At 53.2% G+C, this 19074-nt stretch overlaps 1 protein-coding gene across 1 annotated transcript in view; it reads left to right on the forward strand.

Annotated features, from left to right (window-relative positions):
* Window positions 1-19074, forward strand: part of CTNNA1 (catenin alpha 1) — a 253319-nt gene that overhangs the window by 12631 nt on the left and 221614 nt on the right. The window lies entirely within an intron of this gene.

Here is a 19074-nt window from a genome sequence, read left to right on the forward strand (position 1 = left end):
CATTGACTGGGCAGAGCTGCGTACCTGGCTCCACTGAGGGCCTTGAGCCAGGAACATCCAAGGGACATCTATGGCACTTCCCATTTATTCAGCTCAGCCTTCAGGAGCGAATCTGCCTGGGTGGCTGGGGTGGCTCTGCACACCTTTGAGTGATCCCAGGAATCCCCTCCTCCAGCACCAGCCAAACTGGGGCCAGCGGCGCTCAGGGGGACCCATCTGTGGGCACCCTCGTAGTGGGGCTTTGCAGGGAGCAGAGCTGGGATTTTCCTCCGGGCAGCTTTGCCGAAGGGCTCTGCAGCACATCTGCCCAGCTCTGGCACCGAACCCTGTCCTGGAGAGCCCCATCCTCCTCCTTGGCAGCGGAACGGCGCTGTACAGCACATGGGACCTCCCTGGGGACAGCCAGATCGCACGCAGCCAGCAGCAGCATCCATCACCTCTGGGGTGGAAGGAGGAGAAACTGAGAGCCCCCCAGGACTGCAAAGCACAGACCCACAGGCAGGAGCTCCAGCACCCCTGAGGTTACCCGGGGTTTGCTGGAAGGGGGGTGCTGTGCCTTGTATCTGCTGAGGACACCCGGTGTGGAGCCGCACAGTTTGGTTTCATTGCCACCACCATCAGCGTTTGTCTTGCAGGATGCAGCACTGACCAAGGCAAGCACACCCTTGGGTCAATACCGTTTGCTATTTATATCAGCAGACCTTATTAGGAGTGCCAGATTAGGCTATAAGGCCCTGATTTACTGGAGCACTTAAGCCTATGCCTAACTTTAAGTACACAAGCAGATCCATTGAGTTCAGTGGTTGAAGGTTCGACATTTGTAAGTAACTTGCTGAACAAGGACCTACATAATTCATCCAAAACCCCAGGTAATGCATTCTTAGGAAATAACTCCACAAATCCCTGCTGAAAGGGCATCCTGCAGCCTTGGCTAGATGGAGAGATTAGCTGGGATTGCTTTGTAAACACGGCATATGTGTATCTATGTATTTTTAAACTGGGCAGAGCAGGATTCAGACTTGTGGAGGTCCCAGCTCTGCCTCCCTGCTGGGTCTCACGAGAGAACTTGGCAATGCGGCAAAGCATTATAGCACAGACCAGCCCTCCCCATAACACAGCCATATAGGGGACAATGCAATTAAGCAAACTAATTTAAGTGCAAATGTAGGTGCTTATACCACAGACACTCAGGCAACATCAGCCATAACTGCAGCCAATAGTTCAGCTCCTGTTATTGCAGTGTCAGAATGATATAAAGCCACAGAGAGCTAAGACATAGGCATAAAACCCTACCAACAGAGGAAGCAGGCATCTCCATGTTGCAGCACCAGCCCCCCCCAGAGCAGCGGAGCCCCTCACAAGGTGCACACCCATGGTACCTGTTGGAGGTGAGTAGAGCCAGCCAAATGGTAGCACCAGCCACAGCCTGGGGATCAGCAGGACACAGAACAAGCCTGGAGACCATACCACAAAGCAAGGCTAATAAAGCACATAACACAACCACCCCATAGCTCAGCTAAGGGTCTCAGCTTAAAGCAAAGAGGGAAGGTCCCCAGTGAGTCTGCTCCAACCTTCTTAGCACCCACCCACCCCAGCATGAGGAGCCCTGAGCACAGCTGTGCCCATCAGGACCTGATGCTCAGAGCCTCTCAGGTACTTTTATGGTGTGCATTAATCCCTTCTTTTCCCAGCTGGAATTGCTTCCTCCAGGATGGGATTTGGGTGGCTGGGAGGAAAAGCAGCAATGGCGCAGGCATTCCACTGGCTGCATCACTCCCTCTGCAGGGGACCAGAGCGGGGGAACTCCATTTGCAGGGGACCAGGAGAGGCAGTGACCAGATCAGCGCTTGCCCACACAGTGTTTTCTGTTACTGCAGTTGCAATTATCCCCTGCAAGTCGTCAGGAGCAACCTGTGAGGCATTAAAAGGGAAAGCATCGCACATGCTTTGCTGCTGGCGGCCGGAAGGCGGCTGGCAAAATGAGCCTAAACGACATGGGTTTGAGCCATTTCATAAACTGTAATAGAGAATTATGTCCCTGTGGTGCAATTCCACTAGATAGTTAAAAAAACCCACCCAGAAATCTGCTGAAAGGATCTCAATCTGCATTCAGCCTGATGAGCAACAGGAGGAATCCTTGCCGCATCCAGGCGCGCTTGTTGGTGCCCTGGGAGATGTGCTGTTAGGCTGTACAGCTTTTCCATACATCCTGCCACATCAGTGCGTGTAGGTGCATGGATGGGGGCGTCTGTGCATGCAGACAAGTCTAGCTCCGTGTCCCTGCAGTGACTCTGGTGCCAAAACATGGGATTGGGAGGAAGATGGTTCACAACCGCGACGGCTTCATCTTCCTCACCGTGCTGCTGCTGGTGAGATCCAAGCAGCGGGAAGTGGTGAGAGCCAGATCTTATGGATCCCTCAACCACTGTTATTTGTCCCTGTGTGCATTGCTGGTATTTTGCATTAAAATATATGTTGTTAAATTTATGCCTTAATATAGATACATGTGTAATACAGCTGAGTTACAGTTGCTGTGGGAACTATAACTTTCCTTTTTCCAAGAGGCTGTTATATGTCTTATTATGTTGTATCATCTGGAGGTTGGCTTCAAACAAGATTGCTGTTGTTAATCCTTCAGCATGGAGGGCTGATTAAACCCAACCACCCCTCCTTGGCCTATAGCTGTGTGCTCACAGTCCTGGTGCCACAGGCTCTAGTTAGACTGCTTGTTTGGGGCAGAGGGTCCAGGCTCTGGGAAGCATCATGGTGTAAAGCATCAGCGTGTGCTGGCTCTTACTTACCTGGTGCCCTGCTGTCAGCTGGGGACAAGTGCAACCACACTTGGGTGGGATGCAGCCATGCCGCTGCTCCCACCTCTCCCATACTTGCTGCAGAAGACAGTCAGGCTCCTGCTGCCCCTGCAGTGGCTGGGGCTGGGTCCCATCCCTGCCAGTCTGAGCCTCTCCATCTCTTTCTACTTGGGAGCTTGGAAACAGGAGACCCAAATCCCTGTGGGATGTAGCCCTGTGAAACTGCCTATTCCTGCCCAATCTCCATCCCTACCAGTTGGCATCAGTGGGACATTCCCAAGCCCCATGCCACAGGGTTTGCTCCTGGGGGAGAAGCTTGTCCACAGCCCCTTCCATACCTGGTCCCAGCATGGATCCACAGAGGATGTGCTCTTCTGGCAAGTGCTTGGGGAGCATCTTCCCCCCTGCACACAGGGACGAGGCTGCACTGAGTCATTGCCGGGACCCCCATCACACCAAACCCAGGCTTCACTCCTGAATGCCTGGTGCTGGGCCCTAAAGCCTTGGTGGGGTTTGTTTGTGTTTTGGCTGCTGTGAGTCACCGAGGTGGCTGATTAAAGGCTTTAATGGGCCGTGGAGTGGGTTGATTTGCTGGGAGGCTGCTGTAAAAGGATGGGAAGGCTGCTTAATGCCTCGGCCATGGGAGGAATAAACAAAGGATGGATTTTGCCAGCACATGTCCACTCTGCTCGTAATGAAACGCAGACTGCTCACCGAGAAACTGCTCCGGGATATAGATGTCTGTGAGAGGCTAAATGGGCTTCTCACCATTGACATACTTAGCCTTCTTCTTGCACTTATATTTTTTAATTTGTAGAAGCCACTGGTGTATAGAAGCTTCAATGCACAACATTTAAAAGGAAGGAGCTTCTAGCTGTTAAATGTTGCTGCACCGGACCCTTCCCTGGCTGCTGTAACAGCTACCTATGGCCACCTAAAGAGCAGCTCCTCTGGGCACAGAGGGACCCATGGGGATGAAACTTGAGGCACTGAGAGGCAGCGCTGATTCCGAACCCCAGCAGAGACCCCAGCAGCAGCCCCCAAATGGCGCGGGGTGGGGGGACCTGGCAATGCCAGCACTGGAGGGATCCTTGGGCACACATGCACCCCTGAAGCCTCAGACCCAGCTTAAACCTGGCAGTGGGGCTCTGGGAAGCCTGGCAGCACAAGAGGCTTTTCCTTCAGAGCATTGATCCCAGCAGGCTCAGCCCCAGTGCCAAAGACCCAAGGGCTGGCCCAGAGGGTTTCCAACCCAGAGCCACCCCATCACATCTCCCCATGGAGAACAGTGCCCCCCATCTGAGGCGTGCTCCGGAGCATCGTGGCTTCTGTCACTCTCCTGCTTGGGCTGATTTATACCAGGTATAAATAATCCTCCAACTGAGGTTGCAGGAAGGAGTTATTTACAGAGGAGGGATGGATCCTGCTGCAGGGTGACGTTCCCTGCATGACTAATGGCTTTGGTAGCTCTATTCTGAGTCTGTCCCCATAGCGAGGAGGTCAAGAGGCAGGGGATGGGGTGGGAAGGGCTGGACCAAGGGTCCAGACAGTGACAGGATAGGAAGAAAATGGACGGGAGGAGAAACTTCTCTTGGGCTTTGTTTGTATCAGTTCAGATCCCTCCCAGGTGGCTTCTCGGCTTTCACACTGTCACTCAGCCTTCAAGAGCAAAGATTTCCTGATGAAATTAAAAGGAAAACTGGTATATTTGCTGCTTCAAGCCAGAAAAGGCTCAAATCCCTCTTGCCTGTGGGGTGAGGGTTTCTTCCCATCTCCTTACAGGGTGATAGAGCAAAACCAGCCCAGCATAAACCCAGATGAAGCTGGTGAAAGATGAAACCATGTGCCCAGGTTGCACAGAAACAGCCTGGCCCTACCTGTGCAAGCTCTGCCTTCCTCCTACCTGCACATCACATCCTTCCCTGCCTGCACATCACATTCCTCCCTGCCTGCATGTCACATCCCTCCCTGCCTCACATCCATCCCTCCCTGCCTGCACATTATATCTCTCCCTGCCTGCACACCATATCCCTCCCTGCTCAGCCACAAAACATAGGACAGGCAGCACTCAGTGTTGATGGAAAAGTACTGCAGTGAAATGACAGAGATTTCCCTTCCACAGTACTGATATTTTAAAGTTCTTTATGTACTAAATGTACCAGGGTTGCTATTGTCTCTGCAGCTCCATTTATTGTAAGGCATGCAGCATGAATTTAACATCCAGGGCTTTGTGCTGGGGAGGGCTGCCTGCGCGGCAGGAGCACTGCGGGAAGCAGTGTTCGGAGCCGGCTCCAGCATCCACGCTGCCCTTCCCACCTCCCCAGTGCTGCCTGACCTCGGGCCAGTGCTTACTGGTGCCTTTTATAGGGCAAAATACTGAAATCAAGGTTTGCTCTGTAATTTGCCTTTTCAGTTACAAGAAAAGGCAAGTGGGGGTCTAGAGGAGAGCCAAGGGAGCGAGTGGCAGGGACAGGACAGTGATGTTAGGGCTGTACCTGGGCTATGCTCCCATTCCCATCCTGGCGCTGGGATGACAGCAGGGTTGGGATAACGTCCAGGAGGGCACCTGAAAGACATGCTGCCTGCTTGCCCCGTGCCTCAGTTTCCCCATCTGCAGCGTGGTGGCTGCAGTGGGGATGGGTGCCACGCTGGCAGCCCCTCAAGGCACCTCTCAAAGCCATGTCCTGGGAGCCACGATGCCGCAGCACGCATGGAGCCAGGTCCCTGTCCCCACAGCTCTGCTCTCCATCACTGCGTGTCGATCCACCTCTACCAGCTGCCACCCCAGGAGCCCTGGCTGTGTGTGCTCGGCACAGCCCCGCTCTGCTTTGCAGTCTGCCTCCAGCTCTCCGGAGGAGCTTCCTCCTGCCCTTGAATCGCTGTTTGGTTTGCAAGTCACTGCCAGCCCGCGGTGCCTCCGCGCGGCCCCGTCTCTGCCTCGCACCGCCCGTCATCTCCTCTGGGTTTTCTCCTGCCTGGCCTTGGGATCTGCACCACCTGGTTTGCAGCCACTCGCCTCTGCCAATCGCCTGCGTTTTCTTCTGCCTGTTCCACATTATTAGCGCTTTCCTGCTACTTCCCCCCCACCCCCTTTATGTTATTTGTTGCAGTTTGGTTTTCGGATGTTTTGCTGGGTTTTATTTTGCTTGGCATCGCATCTTTGGAGATTTCACTCACATCATTTCAGCCTGAATTTGCACTGACATCATTATGTTCCTTCTTTTCAGCCTGCTCTATTTGCCTTCGGAGCCAGCTCTGTTCTGGTGCTCACTGACATGGTTTGGGGACGGTGCTCTCTGCCCTTTTGCGGCATGCGACTGCTCACAAGCACGCATGGCCTCGGGCAAGCACAGGCAGAGCCTGTTTTGGTGTTTCTGAGTTGAGCAGCGGAAACGTTCCCCAGTCTCTAATGTGAGTGGCTGCAGCAACAGCATCCTGGCCAGGAGCAGGAGAGCTGCTTGTAGCCTTGCACCAGCACCTTCTCTCTGCCCCCATTTCCCTACCACCAGCACCGAGATAACAGTGCCCGTCTGCTCTGGCATCCAGGGTGGTGAAGGACTGTGAATCCCAAACTGGTTTGGGTTGGAAGGGACCTTAAAGCTCATCCAGCTCCAACCCCTGCCACAGGCAGGGACACCTTCCACTAGAGCAGCTTGCTCCAAGCCCCTGTGTCCAACCTGGCCTTGAACACTGCCAGGGATGGGGCAGCCACAGCTTCTCTGGGCACCCTGTGCCAGCGCCTCAGCACCCTCACAGGGAAGGTCACTGCCATGAGACTGGAACTATTGCTATCATAACAAGGAGAAATGCACATTCCCACGTGATGCTTCTGTGGGTTAAAGTCGAGTTGGTTGGGGTGCCCCACGCAGGCAGGGTCATTGGTGTTCTGTGGTCTGGCTGTTCACCTCCAGCAGGTACCAGGAATGGTGGGGTGAGGGTGGGTTGGCAGGGATGCCACCCAAGTGCTCCAGGGTGTCTGTCCTTCTGGTCCTCAGCTGCTTCACACGCTTAGTAAGCCCAATATGCTCCTTGCACCAGGTCCTTCTTCACTAATGTTAATATCCAGCCCTGGAAAAGCACCATAATCACACACAGCACAAATTGTCTGGGCAGGGATGTGACAAATCAGAGCGTGAGGGATACAAGCTGTAATACAGGCATCAGGGCAGTGCTCGAGCAGGGAAACCACATAGGTTCCTCAAATACACAATTACCAATTCCCATCACAGGCCATTCCCTAGCTGCTGAGGAGGGGAGCAGAGGAGTGGGACAGACTGAGCACTGCATGGGATGTACCAGCCACCACAGAGCCTGGGGACATCCCGAGCTGAGGAGAGAGGGATCCTTGGCAGCAAGAGCACAAACTCCTGGTGCCACCGCCCGAGGTGCAGCCCTGCAAGAGGCTCTGAAAAGCAGCAGCAGCACGACCCCCCCCCATCACCCCAGTGCCTGTGAACTGCTGGGGTGTCCTGGGGGCTGTGTGGCCACTGCTGTCCACAGGGAAGGGCTGTGGCCATGGACCCCTGTACCTGGTTTTGCCCAGGGCCAGGCACCCACTGGCTGGGAGCAGGGTGAGCCTCGGCACTGTGCTGGTTGTGGCGTTGTGCACTACTTGGTGCTGTGTCCAGAGGCTGAGGCTCTGTCGTGGTTTAAACCCAGTCAGGTAATTCGTTCGCTCACTTCCCCCCCCTTTTCTTGCCCTCCCCCTGCTCTCGGAGGGACGGAGAGGAGAATCGAAAAGAATGCAACTCCCACGGGTTGAGATAAGAACAGTTTAGTAACTAAGGTATAACACAAATCACTACTGCTACCACCAATGATAATAATGATAAAGGAAATAACAAGGGAAGAGAATACATCATCTCACCACCAGCCGACCGATAACTCGCCCCCCCCCAGCCCGACCAAGCTCCGACCGATACCTCCTCCAACCCTGCAGTCTCCCAGCCCTTCCGGCTCACTCCCAGTTACCTCCTGGGCATGACGTGCTGTGGTATGGAATACCTCTTTGGTCAGTTTGGGTCAGGTGTCCTGTCTCTGCTTCCTCCTGGCCTCCCCTCCTCCCTGGCAGAGCATGAGGCTCACAAAGTCCTTGGCCAAACCTAAACATCACTATCAGCTCTGTTCCCAAGCTGAAAGTCAAAACACTGCACTGCACCAGCTACCAAGAAGGGGAAAAATGAGTGCTACTGCTGAACCCAGGACATTATCCACCCCTTATTCCATACCATTCACGTCATGCTCAGATCCCACATTTTCAATATACCATCACTCTTATCTAAGTGCATGGACCAGTAGCTATAAAGCTGCTGAATCCATCTGGTCCATGATGTCAGGCTCCATCTCTTGTAACAGTCTTCCAGAGCAGGAGAGACTGTGTGCAGTGTTCACACTCGTGAATAACCTGGGCAATAGTGTCCATTGCTAAATCCACCCCTCGATCATGAGTCCATCTCTATGTTGCATCTCTGCTCTGATGGCCTGAAGTGCCATGGGCCCACCAGGCTTAAAATAATTCACTGTCCCCTTCAGCAGTTTCTGCAACTTGTTGCTGGGGATTCCATACAGCTGCCTTCCATCTCCGATGCTTCCAAAGCACTGGAGGGGCCCAGTGGACTAGATACTTGCCCATACTGTCCCACACACCCTGCCACTCCTGGCTGTCCAGCCTTGGGGAAAACCTCTTGGTCCCCCCATATCCTCGTCTAACCCCAGACAAGACCCAAACCTGACTCTGCTTAACTTTTGAGATCAGACAAAATGGTTGTGGGTAGAACACAGTCTGTGTGTGTGCCAACATGCTGATCCCCATCACAATCAGCAGGCAGGTCCCAAGGATACTCAAAGGCCATTCAAAACCTTCAGAACTCTCAAACGATGCTGCTGTGCTTGTCACTGGGGCTGGTGTAGCTGCTGTACTTGTCACTGGGGCTGGTGTAGCTGCTGTACTTGTCACTGGGGCTGGTGTAGCTGCTGTGCTTGTCACTGGGGCTGGTGTAGCTGCTGTACTTGTCACTGGGGCTGGTGTAGCTGCTGTGCTTGTCACTGGGGCTGGTGTAGCTGCTGTACTTGTCACTGGGGCTGGTGTAGCTGCTGTACTTGTCACTGGGGCTGGTGTAGCTGCTGTGCTTGTCACTGGGGCTGGTGTAGCTGCTGTACTTGTCACTGGGGCTGGTGTAGCTGCTGTACTTGTCACTGGGGCTGGTGTAGCTGCTGTGCTTGCCGGCTCTCCCACCGCCAGCTTCTCTTTTCCTGAGTCCAGCTCTTCCTCCTCTGCCTTGCTGGGAAATGCTGCCTGGTCTCCTGCATCCTCCTGGGGCTCGGCGGGCGGCTTCCGGGAAACGCTCTCGGCCGTCGCGGGGCTCGGTTCGGCCGCGGGGCTCGGCTCCTCCGCGGGGCTCGGCTCCTCCGCCGCCTTCTCCCGCTGCTCGGCAGCCCCTTCTTTCTGCTCCTCGACCGCCCCGACCTCCTCCACCGGCAGCCGTCCCCTCGCGGCCTCTGGCCCCGCTCCCGCCGCCCCTTGGTCCCCGGGGCCGCTCTCCCGGGCCGGTTCGGCTGCCGCCGGCTCCCGGGGCCGCTCCCCCTCGGCTCCCCGCAGCCTCACGAAGATGGAGAGTAGGGTGAGGGCCAGGGCGGTGAAGAGCAGCCGGACGGCCAGGTACAAGTCCACGGCCACGTCCGTCCCACCCTGCTGCTGGAGCCCGCCCGTATTACAAGCCATTGCCATAAAGCACAGTGAGATAAGAACCTTAGCCCAGGCCCCATACTTGATAAACACTAACACAGCAAATACCGGCTCTACGTAAGTTACAACATTCTGAAGCTGTGAGATCAAGCGAAACAACTCTGAGAGCCAATAAATCAGCATTGTGACGAGTGACTATTAATCCAGTCAAATCTGTCGTTATCTCAACCCTTCGTGCCCCACGTTGGGCGCCAAAAAGAACTGTCGTGGTTTAAACCCAGTCAGGTAATTCGTTCGCTCACTTCCCCCCCTTTTCTTGCCCTCCCCCTGCTCTCGGAGGGACGGAGAGGAGAATCGAAAAGAATGCAACTCCCACGGGTTGAGATAAGAACAGTTTAGTAACTAAGGTATAACACAAATCACTACTGCTACCACCAATGATAATAATGATAAAGGAAATAACAAGGGAAGAGAATACATCATCTCACCACCAGCCGACCGATAACTCGCCCCCCCCCAGCCCGACCAAGCTCCGACCGATACCTCCTCCAACCCTGCAGTCTCCCAGCCCTTCCGGCTCACTCCCAGTTACATCCTGGGCATGACGTGCTGTGGTATGGAATACCTCTTTGGTCAGTTTGGGTCAGGTGTCCTGTCTCTGCTTCCTCCCGGCTTCCCCTCCTCCCTGGCAGAGCATGAGGCTCACAAAGTCCTTGGCCAAACCTAAACATCACTATCAGCTCTGTTCCCAAGCTGAAAGTCAAAACACTGCACTGCACCAGCTACCAAGAAGGGGAAAAATGAGTGCTACTGCTGAACCCAGGACAGGCTCTCAAGGAGGAGAGCTCTATCCCCATGCTGGGTAACCCCAGCTGCCAGGTGTGTCCTCCCAGCCTGAGACTTTTGCAAGTCCAGACAGAGCTGGAGCCTTGTCCTGCCCCACATCCCAGCACTTCTGAGCTTGGCTGGAGACCCCGGATTTTCCTCTCAGTCTAAACCACAAAATATGGAGGATGCATGGAGGGAGCCAACAGGAAAAACATGACCAGACATCCTGAACCACAGGGCAACTACAGCCTGGTGTGTCTGAGCAGAACAGCGTGTCACTGCAAGCAGCCCACTAAGGAGGAGAGGGATTTCAGCGCAGCGGCTAATGGGAAACTGCGAGTCCCAACTTCATCCAGTACATCTGAGATCCACATTTAGTCTCTCTGGGAAATGCTGGCTGAGAGGAAGCTGGCACAAAACTTCCATTTGCAGTCGCAGGGGGTTGGGGAAATCAATCTCTTTTAGAGGCCTTTGGAAACCTCAGCCTGATGGCTTTAAATATTTACTGTGTTCCTGCACACCACATCCCAAATCTGCAGCTACGTTCCCCCAGGCAGCCGGTTGGTTTAGCTGCTGGGAGCCTCCAAAACAGGTGGTGCAGGTAGTGATGGAAAACAATCCTTAATAAGACTGTGATTTGCGGCTGAAAACCTCTGACATGCTTTTGAGTTTGGGGGAAAAAACATAGCTCTTGTGACTACAGAGCATTAGTGTCCTTCATGCTGTCCGCTGGCAATGACAGCAGGACACAGAAAGCCCACATCTCAGCCCGCTGTGCCCACTGTGTCCAGCCATGGGGATCAGTGGCAGAAATACCCACCTGGGATCATCTGGTGCTTCTGTGGTTTTGGATGACTAAACTGGGGAAACTGGAAAGCAGAGATAATGCTTGTCCTGCTGTGGAGCTAATGGCATTACCATCTCAGAGGCTTTCAAGTGGCCAGAGTGAGCATTAGGAGTCTTTGGGATCCATCAGTTTTTCTCTAAGCATAACAGCAGGTAACATCGACTTCCCTCCTTTTGAAGACGTCTCTGATGTCCCTGCCTGCCTCAGGGACAGCCCTCATTCAAACTCACATCGCAGCCTGACACGGGAAAGGAAACGTCTCTCACCACGTCATGGCCTCTCCCAACTCCCTCACCCTGCCAGCACAGGGAGTGAGCATCGAACAGGAGGCTGCCCTGCTCTCCAGGCCACCAAGCTCCCTCCCAGTAGCAGTGATCTGCTTCACCTCCACCTACAGCCCAAGCCCCACAGCTCAGAGCCACCAGGAGCCTCAAGATCCAGATGCCAAAGCAGCTGCCTCCAGTGGGTGAGACACACAGGGACCTGCAGATCCATGGCTGTTGGCAAGTGTGTACTCCAGCTACAGTGTGTTGGGTGAGACTGGCAGGAGCATATCTGGATGAAAATGTCCAAAGGTGACCTGCAAGGAAAGCCTGGAGCCTGAGCCGGGCACAGCAGGAGGATGTCCAGCATCCCTCCATGCTGGCCATGCTGCAGAGGAGGTGTCATGGGGATGGCCTGGTCTCAGTTTCCCATCCAGTTTGCCATAGGTCTGTGAATGAATAACTCATCTTCATGTATTTCATTGGCACCTGATGATAGTGGAGTGTATGAACATCCTTATTCTTCCAGTCCAGAGAGGTCATACGAACCTCCTGAAGATATTTCAGTGGCTCACAAGGAATGTCCTGCTGAAGCTCTCCCAGCGCTGCCGCCTGTCCCAGCAGACAGCTCCAGAGGATCCCCTGTGCTGCCTTGCACCACAGCAGAGACTCAGACCAACCTGGGGGTCTCCAACTTTGAGATCAGACTGAAACCAGCAGCAAACAGGCACTCAGCAAGGACTCGGTGGGGTGACCCCTTCACTGGGAGGACGAGGATGCTGCTGCTTCACTGCTCTCTCCAGCCCCTGCCTCCCCTGTACTGAGGAGCTGAAGGCAGCACCCTGGAGCAGGGGTTTGGGTCATCCAGGCTCAGCCCCTGCAGCCCACCTCAGCACGCAGCAGGATATCCCAGACCAACTGTAAGAAACAGAGGGACTTTGGCAAGGACGTGCAGATGTGAAAGCTAGATGAATGCTGGCTGGAGTGAATTCATTCGTCACCTCTGGAGAGCTGATGTGTGTGCCAGGGGGGCTGTCCAGCAGGGAGGAGACTCTGCAGGGATCACTCCCTGAACAAATGTAGGTGACTGGTGAGCTCTGGGCACCATTCCTGGGCACACAAGGACCTGGCAAGGGCATGACCTACCGCAGGTGATGCTGTGGTGAGCGGTAAGGTCTCCTCCACAGGGGAAAGCCCCCAGCAAAACACCCTGCCAGGACTCAGGGCAGCAACCCCCTCTTGGGCAGTATCAGACTGATCTGCACTGCTGGGGGGGGGGGGGGGGAAAGTTGGCACATCTCACCTAGTGCTTGGTGGGCTGCATTTTGGCTCTGTATGAAGGCAGCAGGCAGGGTCCTGCTTCAGATGTCCCTCACCATGTAGCCTGGAGCCTGGCTGCAGGCTGTGCTGCACGCCCCGAGGTGCACGAGCATTGCTGCAGAGCATGGAGAACGGGCAGCGATTTCCAAAGAGACGGATGGGTTTGTGAACGAGGTCTGGACCGGATTCAGCTGCTTGTTCAGCCAGGCCAGCACAGCACCAACTGCTGCCTGAGCAAACAGTCTGCTGAATGTCTCCCCAGGGGAAAGGGCTGAGATGTCCTTAAGGCTCACCCCAGCATTTCACCAAAGCCTTATAAATCTGCTGGTTGTGCTCTGGGCAGGGGCTGTGTCAGACCATCAGCATCATTCTGAGCAACCACAGCAATGCCACAGCAACCTCTTCAAACATCACCCCCATGCTGGGCTGTCACCACCCAAACCGCAGGATCAATACTCCCCTTCGGCAACCACACAGAGCAGCAGTGGCACAGGGATAGACACAGCTGTTGATGGCGTGGGCCCATGGACCAGTGACTGCTTCACATCTCGGTGCAGTTGCTTACACCAGCACAGGTCATGCTTAGGGGTAGGTAACTGCCTACGGGAGGGGGCAGGCACAAAGTGCAGCCATGGCCAACCCACCCCCATCAGCAGTTCAGGGAGACCTAATGCTTTTCATGGCAGCATCCGACACCAAGTCCGTGTTGATGGACATCAGTAACAACCATCCAGCTTCCCCCCAAAAATGAGGGTCTCAAGTTTAAACCTTAAATAAATGCTGGGTCGCATTCTCTGAACTTCAGAGCTTCCCCCTTAATTTCAGGGGCTACCAACATCTGGTGCATTTTTTCCCCTCTATTACCAACTGAGACTCTCACACTGAGACCCACAAAGGTACATTGTTGATTTCCAGAACATAATTTACAGGAGATGCACGTGGGAGCTACTAGAACCGTGAGATCCACAGCAAAACCACTGTTTATGCCGCTATCGATTTCAGTGGGCATCTCTGACAAGTTTGAAAGCTAGGAAACAAGGAACAGCCAGAATCAAACACACACAGCCCGAATGAAATGCACTTTCTCGTAAATACACTGGGATGTGGGCTCAGTGACACAAAATGCAGGATTGTGCAAGTGTCTGACAGCAATCGTGGTCACTGAGAAGCCCTGCAGAAATCAGCTGGGAAATTCACTGCCTCCGTTCCAGAGCTGGCTTATTCATAAAAAGGAAAAGGGAAGAGGTGGTGAAAACCCCTCAACCCCAGCCTTGTTCAGGCTGGCTCTTTCACCAGCACTGAGAAAGGGGAAGCAAAGGAAGGTGATGTAAAACTGGAGCGCTGCCTGGCCCCAGAACCACCTCACTCTCTCATGGCTCCTGCTGCCTCATGCCTCCCAGCCAGCAGTAATCTTGGGTTTAAAGCTCCAAACAGGGGGCAGGTTAAAAGCCATACTGCAAAGAAGGTAGAAACACCAGGGATGGGTTCAAGGTGTTACTTGTTAAAGAGATCTTATCCAGCTTGGACGCACCTTTACTGCAGAGCTAGCGGCACACGGTGCTCCCCAGCACATCTGCAGGGATCTCCCTGGCACATGCAGTGATTCAGGGAGGGCAGCACAGACCCAGCCTCTCCAGGGCTTGTATCATGTGCTTGCTGCAGCTTGGGGACAGGGCTGCGCAGCCCCAGAAACAGCAGACCTGTACTGAGGATCAGTGAGCCCTGCTCTGCAGTTAGAGCCCTTGGGTCCTGAGAGTCAGGGAAAAAATAACAGGCTTATCAAAGACTAATTAGGGACAAGCCTAGCTCCTCTGTAGTCAATAAGGTTTTGCTATTAACTATCATCAGGGCTAGATTTTACCCAAGGAGATTTCTTGCTAAAAACCAGCTTAATTAATGCAGGTAGAAACTCCTTATAGCTCTCTCCCTACTCCCGTACCAGCAACCAGTCAGGTTACAAAGACACTGCTTTACAGACCTGAAATGGGGATCAAGGGGAGATAAAAGGGACAGAGGGAGCCCAGGGGCTCAGCTTACACATTGGAGCAGGGAGATGATTCCCTTATGCAGAGCCAGCAACCCCTGAGCACAGCATCCTCCTACATCCCCCAGCCTACTGCCTTCTGCCCTAGTCAAGCATCCCCCACCCATAAAAGCCTTTCCAACTCCCATCCTCACCCTCTTCCAGTCCTTCACCACCTGGCCTCACTTCACTGCTTTAACTGCCTTGCCTTCCTGCAGATATTTTAAGCACCTGCTGTACCCAGATTGTTTGCTGTCTGATGGGAGCAGGCAGCTCCGCTCTTATCTGTCAGGGTAGACGCAAGCCGAAGCCAGCAGGGTATAGGCCAGCTCTCTTGAAGCTGGGTAATAGCATTATGTAACTGAAATAAAAGAGCCAAATTCAAGAAAGCTCTTTTTATCCTTGCCCTGCCACAGATTGAAGGGTTTGGATGTGCCAAAAGCTCCGCTTGCTCTTCAGTTCCCCAGCTGGGGTTTGGGGCTTCTGGGGTGCACAACCCACCCCACGTGCTGAGGGGGTTGAGTGCGTCTCTCCCTCCAGACCAGGGAAAACCAGGCTTTGCCTCCAGCTGGTAGAGGATGAACTCCCAAGGCTTCTGTTGGCACAGGGGGCTGCTGCAAAGCTCCAGTTGGGAGATGCTTGAATTCAGAATTTGGAGGCCATCCTTTGCATTAATCAAATAAATGCACCATGTGAGGCATTTTCCATTTACATGTCTGAAACAGATGCTAACTAAATTACCAGTGTGACACGAGCAACGTGGTCTGGGTCTAGAGGATGTGGGAAGCAGTGGAGAGACTCTCGGGCTGCGAGCTGTGGCCTTGGTCCATGTGCCAAGTGATGTCCTGAGGACAGAGCCTTGCTTAAGTGCTGATTAATCCGTGGATGTAGAAACAGTAATTCTTCAAACTTGCTGTTTGAACATGTAGTAGATTACAATGAGTAAGAAATCATGAATCCAGCCCTAACTTTTCACATAAACCAAGAGTTATTTCGGTGCCATGATGCTGCTTGCTTTCCCCTGTTAGCTTTTATAGAAGAGCCTTTCCTGCAAGCTTCCTTAGTGCCATAAAGTTAAGCCACTCGGACAGCGCTCCTGAATGCAATAAACAAGGGTGGCTTGAATTGGTAGCTGAGCTGCTTATTGCATGAGTGGCAGCCAGATACTGTGGGGAGAGGTGTGGGAGCCAGGCTTAGGGTGATAAAACAGTTCATTTGGGATAAGCATCCAGCAGGACAGGAGTTGAGCTAATCCTCCCCTGCACTTGTTGCTTCTGCAAGGAAGAGGAGGAATGCGGCGAGAGCAGGATTTCTTACAGCAGCGTTGGGTCTTTCTAGGAAACAGGCAGGAAATTCTTTCCCTGAGCTCATCTGGGAGCTCGGAGAGACTTCAAAACACAAACTGGTCGCTGGAAAGGAATGTGAAAAGGATAGCTCCGTCTGCATAGCGTTACACTTCACCGGCTCCTTTTCCTCTTTTCATTAACTCCTATGACTACATACTTTTGAGAAAAGCTCCCATTAGTTACAGTTGCTTTCCTACTCATCGTTCATGCCTTTCAGCTACAACAGCAGGCTAACTGGTACCCATACAAAATAGATTTCATGATGACAAGTATTACCCTAAGCCCAGCTATGATCTGAACGTTGTGTTGTCTTGCAGAGGTTACTTCTGTCCAAGCAGTCACAATGACTGCAAATGCAGAAAATAATGATTTGGAACAGATACCTAATATGAAACAAATCCTTACTCCAACTCCTACCATCTCCATTTACCGGTGAAGAGCATCAGACATAAATGAGCACTGTCAGCAAGGAGATCCCTTCCAATTATCCAGAACTTAAAAGGTCTGGCAGAGGGTATCTGCACACTGGGAAATGCAAGTCTTCCCCAAAATAGCACCAGCCATCTCTGCCACCCCTTCTGATCTCGGGACTGCCCCAGCCGTGGGCAGGCGGCTGCTCTTGGCACGAGGATCTGAGCAGCTTTCCCATCAAGGCTTGCATTTCAAAGGTTTCCAATACTCGCTTCCTACTGAAGACCATGTTTTAATGCAGAGCCTGTATGACAGGCAATGAATCTGCCTTCTGCAACTGCGGGGACTACCTTTCCCCTTTCCCCAGCATAAGAGACTCGTGGCAAAAGTGAATGGGCAGCTTAACAGCTGGAAATGAGGGAGGAAAAGCACTGGGAACATCTGATGAGCCAGCTCTTGGCAAAAGCTGCCTGAGCAGCTCTGCTCCAGTGAGTTACCATTAGCCCTGGGTCTGGAAAGCAGACAACAGCTCTTTCCCTTCCCAGCTCACTGCCCGTGTGCAGAAACACAGGCGCGGAGGGGCCAAAGAGCGGCAGCTCCGAGGCGGCGCCAGGGCTGCGGTGCCCTCCAGCCTCTCCAGCTGCGTGCACCACAGCGAGCGCGCTGCCCAGCGTTGGCACTGTTTGCAAACAGGAGGATGTGTTGGCTCCCCGTGTTGTGCAGGCTGTTCCCCTCTGCGCTCGTGTAGCTGGCACCTCAGCCCTGTCATTGGCGTTCCAGCCTCACGGGCACGCTGCCATCCCAGCAGATGGGTGTTGTTGCAGAGCCGCAAGAGGAGCAGGGTGCGCATGGATTCTCAGCGTGTTAGGTGGAGGATTTATGTTTGGGAATGGGAAAACAGCAGCTCATGCAGTGACCCGACCTCTCTGGTGAAGGAGTGAGCTTCCTTTGGTACCCCGGTGGTACCCTGAAGACACCATTGTACCACAGCGAGGACTCGGAGCGCAGATGCTGCCACGCATCTCTATGCCTCTGGCTCTCTGCTAGAGAAATCACTCCATGAAGCCTTGTGGTTCTTTTCCAAGAGCTCAGTCTTCACCTGGAAGCAGCCATAGGCACTCCCAAGGCTTCCACATCAAGGGAATATGAGCATCCTTCCCTTCTCCAGCAGAGCTTTTTATAGATGGCTAAAGCCCATACGGATGCTGTGCAGAACATGCTTGGCATTGGCCTCTTCAACTAGGAGCAGCTGGATCTGAGGAATGACCTCGAAATAACAATAGGAACACGCTGTGAAATTCTTATGAAACAACAATAATAAAAAAATCTTTATTGCTATTACTAAAAGTACCAAAAGAAGCACTTTGTTCACGCTGAGTTTTAAGGCCGGGATTTTAAAGCATCCCCAAGGGGGCACATGCCAGTAATGTATGGCATTGCAGCTCCATGAGGCTCCTTTGAAACACCAGCCACTGCCCCATACTTTGTCTCCTTCTTTATTTTCTATGTCAGTCTTGATTTGTGCAAGGAAAAAAACCCACTAGTTTTGGGTCCCTTTGTGTCAACGTAGGCTTATTGTATTCCAGCAAAAAGGGGTAAATAAGTACTGACACCTCACAAGCAAACAAAATTGGCCTCCTAGCCTTTGCCGTGCTAATTGCCACCACTCTCTATGCATGTTTTGTGCCGTTTTAAATGTGTCATTAGGTTTGTGGCTGTATCTATGCAGGAGGTGAAGATCTAACGACAAGGTATGCTAGGTCCCTGCGCTGGCTGAGCTACGCCAGCAGAATTCCACCGGCAGGGAAGAGAGGAGCACAGAGGCTTTGCTGAGCATTAGCACATCAGATGGAAACTCTCCTGAGTACCCTGGAGATGCTCTGTCCTTGACAGAGCACTGCAAAGTCTGTGTGGCAGCATCTTTGCTGCAGTTGCTTCCTTGCAAGCTAATTTTCATCACTGCTGTTAAGAGCAACGCTCCACTGCAGAGATGGCCCCTGGTTCACCAGCTTTATGTGCCATTGCTCCTGCCCAAGGATTCCTGAAAACACCAGTGCTTATCTGTCCTCCTGTGCATCTTGGCTGGAGAAAGACACCTTCCCATCCCCTGGGAACCATGGCCAAATGAGTGGGGAGCCCCAGTTTATTTGTAGCTGGTTTCTGTTTCCCAGACCGCATGCTCTGCTTTCAATCACTGTGTCACATCCCTTCTCCTTCAAGTGCTTTTTCATGTTTCTGAATGCAACCTGAAGCAGCGGGGCATGACCATCTCCATTTGTAAGCAAATAAACCTGGGTTTGAATCTGATCATCCGTTGTTCACTCAGCAGTGTCCATATCCGTGTATGGATGTAATATTGATTTTCAGTGGTTTTCCAGGCTGGTTTTGAAGTCTTGTGATATACCAGGGACCTGTGGCCAGATCTGCAGCAGCTCAGAGGGGAGCTCAGCAGGAGAAGAAAAGGGGCATGGGCAGAGGCAGTGGATTTCCCTCTCCAGGTTGTGTTTGGAACCACGGATTCCACCCCACTTCTCTCCTGGG

Source organism: Pezoporus occidentalis, unplaced genomic scaffold (genome assembly GCF_034315485.1).
Source record: "Pezoporus occidentalis ecotype Australia unplaced genomic scaffold, CSIRO_AGI_Poc_V1 ctg33, whole genome shotgun sequence".
Classification (NCBI taxonomy): Eukaryota; Metazoa; Chordata; class Aves; order Psittaciformes; family Psittacidae; genus Pezoporus; species Pezoporus occidentalis.